This window comes from Podarcis bocagei (genome assembly GCF_964188305.1).
Source record: "Podarcis bocagei genome assembly, chromosome: 13".
NCBI classification, from domain to species: domain Eukaryota; kingdom Metazoa; phylum Chordata; class Lepidosauria; order Squamata; family Lacertidae; genus Podarcis; species Podarcis bocagei.
In genome coordinates this window covers 1,645,209-1,651,208 of record NC_138138.1, presented here as the reverse complement: position 1 = coordinate 1,651,208, position 6,000 = coordinate 1,645,209, and the positions used below count along the sequence as shown (strand labels likewise).

Sequence of the window (6,000 nt, the reverse complement as noted above, 5' to 3'; positions counted from 1 at the left end):
GGCTGGAGGCGCCAGCGGAGCCCCTCCCCTTCGCGGTGCCAAGCGGCTAGTCCGCGGGAAGGCGGCCGGCGGAGGCCGTAGGCGGAGGCGGCTGGGGAGCTGGGAGGGGCGGCGCGTCGGGCTTGCCCAGCCCAGCCCCGCGCCGCGCAGCGCAGCGCAGCGCAGCCACCCGCCCTCCCTCGGCGGCCAGCGGCTCCCTGCGCTCGGGCAGAAGGAGGAAGCGCACGATGGCGGCGGCGGCGGCGACCTCCTCCTCCTCCTCCTCCTCCTCTTCTTCCTCTCCGGCCGGGGGCCGGCGGGGGGCGGGCGCGGCGGGGGGCGGCGGAGGCGGCAGCCGGGGGGCGTCGGGGGGCTCGGCGGCCGCCCTGCGCGCCTTGACGCCCTCGTCGCTGCTGCTGCTGCCCGCCGAGGCCGAGACGCGGCAGCGCCTCCTGCGCAGCGCCAAGAAGGAGGTGGGTGCGCGCTGCTTGCCCCGCGGGGCAGCGGGGAGGGGGGCACCACGGAGGGGGGGCAGGGCTCGTGGCTGGGGGGGGGGGTTGGGGCTTTTGGGGGGTGCGACTGAAGAGTCTCCTGCCTTTAGCTCCATGCGCTTGACTCATCCTATTCAAGGCGGGGGGCAGGGGAGAGTAAAGCAGCTTTTCCATTTCCCCCCTTTTGGGGGGCCTTAGACTGAGCGAGGAGATTTCCTCCCTCCTCTCAGGAAGAAGAGACCTGGCCAGCTGCAAATGGACATGGGGGGGGTTGTTACCCCAAAGAGCAGATCAGTTTGTTCAAAAAAGGAAAGCGAGGCAATGCAGGAAGGGATGCAAAACTCTCCAGATTTGGGGGGGGGGGGCATGTCACCTCTTCCCCATTTTGTCCTGCATGTGCAGGGTTACCCTGTCATAGTGGTCTTTGCAGTCTTCACATGCTCAGAGACCTTGCTCCTGTCTCCCATGCTCCCCTTATTTGGGGCAGGCCATGGCAGCAAGGTCACCATGGAGGCGCACAGATGAGAGGTGGCGTGGAGAGGCGACCAGTTGTTGGGCATCGCAGGTGATGCCGGGGCCCGTGGGGGGCTTCCCGCAGGTATCTGGCTGGCCACTGAGAGTCGGGTGCTGGACATCTCTTCCTGATCCAACAGGACTTAAGTTTAAGACGACACTAGTCCCTGGGGCAAGATGAGATAGTAGAGGTAAAGGGAGTCTCTGAGGACACACAGAGTGGCTTTCCCCCATCTGGGGACAACCCTTCCTCTCTAGTCTGGAACACGTCCTGGGGAAGATGGGCATCGCTTGCCCTCTGGACAGCTTATTTATTATCTTTGTTGCCTTCAGCGTTATTGGAACATGAAGAATTTCTCAAGGTCTCTGGCAGCATGACATCTGGACCCGTCTGCCTAGCTGATGAACATTCCTAAGGGTTCAAGACCCTTTCATCCTCCCCCTCCCCCAAGGATCAGAACTGAGATGGCTCTGATTTTGCCCCCCCCCCCCCCGCTCCTCCAATCTTTCCCATGTGGTGCTAAAAGAGTTGCTGCTTATGTAAGTCTAGTTCTGGATTGTGCAGAGCCCACAGCCTGGGAGGTGTGTGTGGCTGGTACTGGGCTGCCCCTTTGCAGCTCCCTCTCACTGCACATTCACTTGTGCTCTCTTGGGAGGGGAGCTGCAGGCTGGCTGGCCTGACCCCATGGGGAAGTTTGGCTCCGTTGCGCCCATTAATTGAATTCTGGCATCATCTGTTGCTGCGTCCTGACAGACCCACCAAGGGCAAGATGAGCAAGAAGAGGTCACTGCATTCGTTTGCCAAGGCCTGATGCTTCTCCACTTCAAAGCCTCTCCTGTGTTTTCTTTTGTCACGGACTGGAGCAAAGCCCTTGCTGGGGGCTAGAGAGACCAGGGGCTCCTGCTGCCTCTCATCGGAATCCAGAGAGCCCACTGGTCCATCTGGCTCAGGACGGTCCATGCCAGGAATGGGGAACCTCTGCATGAGGTCTCCCTGGCCAGCCCTCTTTGCAGGCTGTGCCCCTCACCAGCCCGGCTCCATGCCCACCATCCTTTGGCCTGATTGGGACGTGTCCCCTTCAACCGGGAGCCTGGATGGAGAAGTGCATGTAGGGAAACCTCCGTGCAGATCCACACAAGGCACATTTTAAAAAGTGACTTCCCCCAAAGAATTCTGGGACCTGTAGTTTGTTAAGAGTACTGGGAATTGTAGTTCTGGTGGGGAGACACAGCACTTTCCAGGATACTTTGCAAGGAAGTCGTGTGCTTTAAATATATACTGTGGATTTGCCCTTAGATTTTGGCATGGCTGGGATGAAACCTCCTGTGCAAAGGTGAGGCGCACGTCAACTACTAGGCCCATTTTTCTTTCTGACCTCTGTTCAACATGGTGGTCTCCCATGGGGCAGGGTGGTCTTTGGGGCTGCTCCACCCTTTCCAGCTGACACAAGGAGCAGCTGCTCTCCAGGCTCTGAGGCAGGGATTGAACCTGGGGACCTTTTGCTTGTGAGGCAGGCATTCTGTCCCTGAGCCACAGTGCTCCCTGCTCCTCCTACAGCCAGCCATGTACCAAGCCATAGGTACTGTGCGCCTCTTCCTGTGAGCCTGGGAGAGCTGGAGTCTGCATAGGGCTTTTAATCAGCAAGCCACTGTGATGATGGTTATGTAAGTGCCAGAGATGAGTTTCATTCAGGCTGCCTCACAGGGAGGGACCAGGATGTGAAAGACAAACTGGGCTGGGATGTGAACTGTGGCACATGGGGAATGTGTCACAAACCTTGGATGGTGATGTTCTCCAGGCCGGACTGCCTTGTATCTCCTGTGTTGTGGTGTAAGTTGTGCAAGAAATAAGAAATATGAGCACGTGTCCACATTGGCCTGGGAGTTTTATTTCTGTTTGCAGTTGTGAGCTGGCAATTCCTCTGTTAGTCAAATAAATTGTGCTTCTCTGCTTGCGTGTAATTTGCAGTTGAGAGAGAGAGAGAGAGAGCATGCCTGCCCACTTTATGATCTCTGGGATGAAGGAGTTGGGTGGCCCGAAAACACGTTCCTCCTCCTTCTCTGAGCTCCTCTCAAGGAATCTGGTGGTGGTGGTGGGCTAATATGAAAGTGTCCCCACTGTAAATGTAAAACACTAGCAAGCCACTCTAAACTATCATAGCCTTTCCCCCAAAGAATCCTGGGAACTGTAGTTTGTTGTTTGGTGCTGAGAGGCCCTAACAGAACTATTTGTCTCACAAAACTTCAATTCTCAGTGTGGTTTAATGTTTAGTCCCTCTTCTCATGGAACTGTAGCTCTGTGAGGGGGATAGGGGGTCTCCCAACAATGCTCCCCACCCTTAACACTACAATTCCCAGGATTCTTGGGGGAAAGCCATGGCTGCTTAAAGTGATGCGATACCACTTTACATCTAGAGTGCAGATGGGGCCCATCGTCTTGTGAGATAGTTTTATAGTGACAAGTGCTGGGGAAATGATGCTTTGCCAAAAAGCATCACATTCACACGCACATGCACACACACACACACACACACACACACATACATGAATTGTGTCCCAAAGGTGAAACACACTGAAAAAACACAGCCATGGTTTGCGTGAAGCAAGCAAAAAAATATGTCAGCATCTTTTTCTCTTTCTGGCTGACTCTAAATGCTCTCAAGGAATAGCAAGGGAACCAGTTCATGCAGTCCCAATTTACGTATTGATGGTGAGAAAGCAGAATGAAGTTCTTCTGGTTGCCTTGGCAACCCCACCAATATTGGAAGGGTGGTGGTTACTTAACACCGGGGGGGGGGGGCTCACAGTGGCAGCGAGGGTAGCATCCTGCTGACCCAGAAGGCATCCTCCTCAGCTGTGTGTCTTCCCTTTGATTTTTAAATGGGGCTCCCAGGGCACAAGGTGCAGGTCGTCTCCAGCACCTTTTAATTGCCTGCTCTGCCGGCAATGAGCTTAAGATGTTTTTATTCCTTGGTGCTGAACACTCTTAAGGTCTATTCTTGGATAGCTTTTTCTGGAGAGCTATTGATTGTGTGGCGTCGGTGGTTGTTCTCAGAATGGCCTGCAGTCAGTGAGAGCCGTTTCCTCGTGGACATCCAATGAGGATGGAGGATTCAGGACAGAAAGGCCTTCCTTGTGGAGTGCATAGTGGAACTCGCTCCCACCAGAGGCAGTGATGGCCCCCAACTAGGAGGGCCTTAAAAGAGGATCGGCCACATGGGCTGTCCTCTGCCTCCACAGTCTGAATGCCAGTTGCTGGAAGCCTTGTGCTCTGATCCCACGGTGAGAACAGGAGGCTGGACGGCATGGATCCCACAGCCAAGCACTTCCTATGTTCTGCCTCCACTGGTGGAGCCAGGATACCTCTGAAGACCACTTACTGGGAATTGCAGTTGGGGAGAGTCCTAATGGTGGGCTTCCCATGGGGGCCTCTGGGTGGCTGGACTACAGGGGCCCCCATTTGGCTTGATCCCCCACCCAGTCTGCTTCCCCGCTCCCTCTCCTGTTAAAGAAGGCATGCATACCCCTTGCAGGGAATTGCAAGTGGAAGAGCGCTGGTGTGCCCTGGCCTGCTTGTGGGTCTCTGGGTGGCTGCTGTGAGAACAGGATGCTGGACTATGTGGGCCATGGACTCTGCTGAGGTTCTCCGCCACCTCCTCACTTAATTTTTGTAAAAGCAGAGCCCCCTCCCGCAACCTGGTGCCTCCGCATGGGTTACGACTCCTACCTTCCCACCACCCAGCGACACAAGTTGGGGCGTTACAACTTGTGTGGGTGTTACAAGCCATTTCCTCTGTTGGATGGTCAACAGAACACAGAATTGTTGGGGAAGTTGATGCGAATCTACATCTCTTCTGATTAGGAGAATTGCAGTATCTTATTCTGTAAATAGGTTAGAAATTGTTTGACCAACTAAAAACTTCCATTGGAAGGCAGGTTGAGAAAACACACTTATATATAATATGAGTTGCTCTTTTTTAAAAAAAATGTAGAGGGCAAACATGTCTGTGAGAAGGGAGCCAATGTGGTGCAAGGTTAGAGTGTGGGACTGGCGCCTGGGATTCATAGCCCGGCTTGGACATGAAGCGCACTGGGCCTGTCACTGCTTTTCTCAGCCTTACCTGCCTCGCAGGGTTGTTGTGAAGACAAAAGAGGGAGAAAGTTGCGTATGCCACTTTGAGCTTCTTAAAGAAGGCTGTGAGGCGTGGAGGCTGCTCCCTGCGAGGCCCTTTCCACCTGGCCTAGGGGGCAGGGCCAGACTCCCCCAGCCCTACTGTGCTAAGTATGCATTCTGTAGTTGACCTCCTTTGTAATGCTTTATTTTGAAATCTTTAAGATAATATTTTAGTTTTCTGTTATGTCGCTTTGACAGTATACTCTATATTTGACTTTCTTCAGATTGCTTTAATTATGTTTTATTGATTTAATATATTGTGAACTGCTTTGAGATTTTTCTTAAAAATATAAAGCGGTATAGAAATTAATAAAATAAATGAATAAAATAAATATTAAGTTAAATAAATAAATAAAAATAAGTAAAAATATGTGAGAGTTGGGAGAACGTATCTTTTAAGATGATGGTATCTATACCTGATACAAGATACATGAACCATCCTTTAAGAGCCGGAGTTATTTTATTTTTGCTCATATGTGGGTTTGGGACCAAACTAGCCATGGGCGCAATTAACAATTGTGTGTTTCATTTTATTTTAAAGTCAGTTGCCGGTGCCCCCCCTGAAATACCTGGGAGGGGGGAGCTTTCTGCTGTGAGTTGGCTGAGGAAGAGCCTCGGGGCCATTTCCTTTCTCTTTGAAGGTCATAGCCTCTGCTTTCTCCTGCTCAAGGTGCTTTTTGTGCCCCCTCCCCCAAGAGCTCCCTTCCTCTGCCTCTGCTGCTTTGAAAATGTTCCAGGGAAAGATCCATGCGCCCCCCCCCCTTTGGAGCTGACTCTCCTGCTCCTCGCCCAGCTTTGCCAGCTCATCCTCCAGCATTGATTGCTTCAGTTTGTTTCCGTGGT

At 53.1% G+C, this 6,000-nt stretch overlaps 1 protein-coding gene across 1 annotated transcript in view; it reads left to right on the top strand.

Moving 5' to 3' along the window:
• Nucleotides 1-344: 344 nt before the first annotated feature.
• SGSM1 (small G protein signaling modulator 1) overlaps nt 345-6,000 on the top strand; it is a 78,852-nt gene continuing 73,196 nt past the window's right edge. Inside the window, exon 1 of the mRNA XM_081168493.1 lies at nt 345-452. The gene's annotated coding sequence lies outside the window, so the exon portion shown is untranslated. The remainder of the gene's footprint in view (nt 453-6,000) is intronic.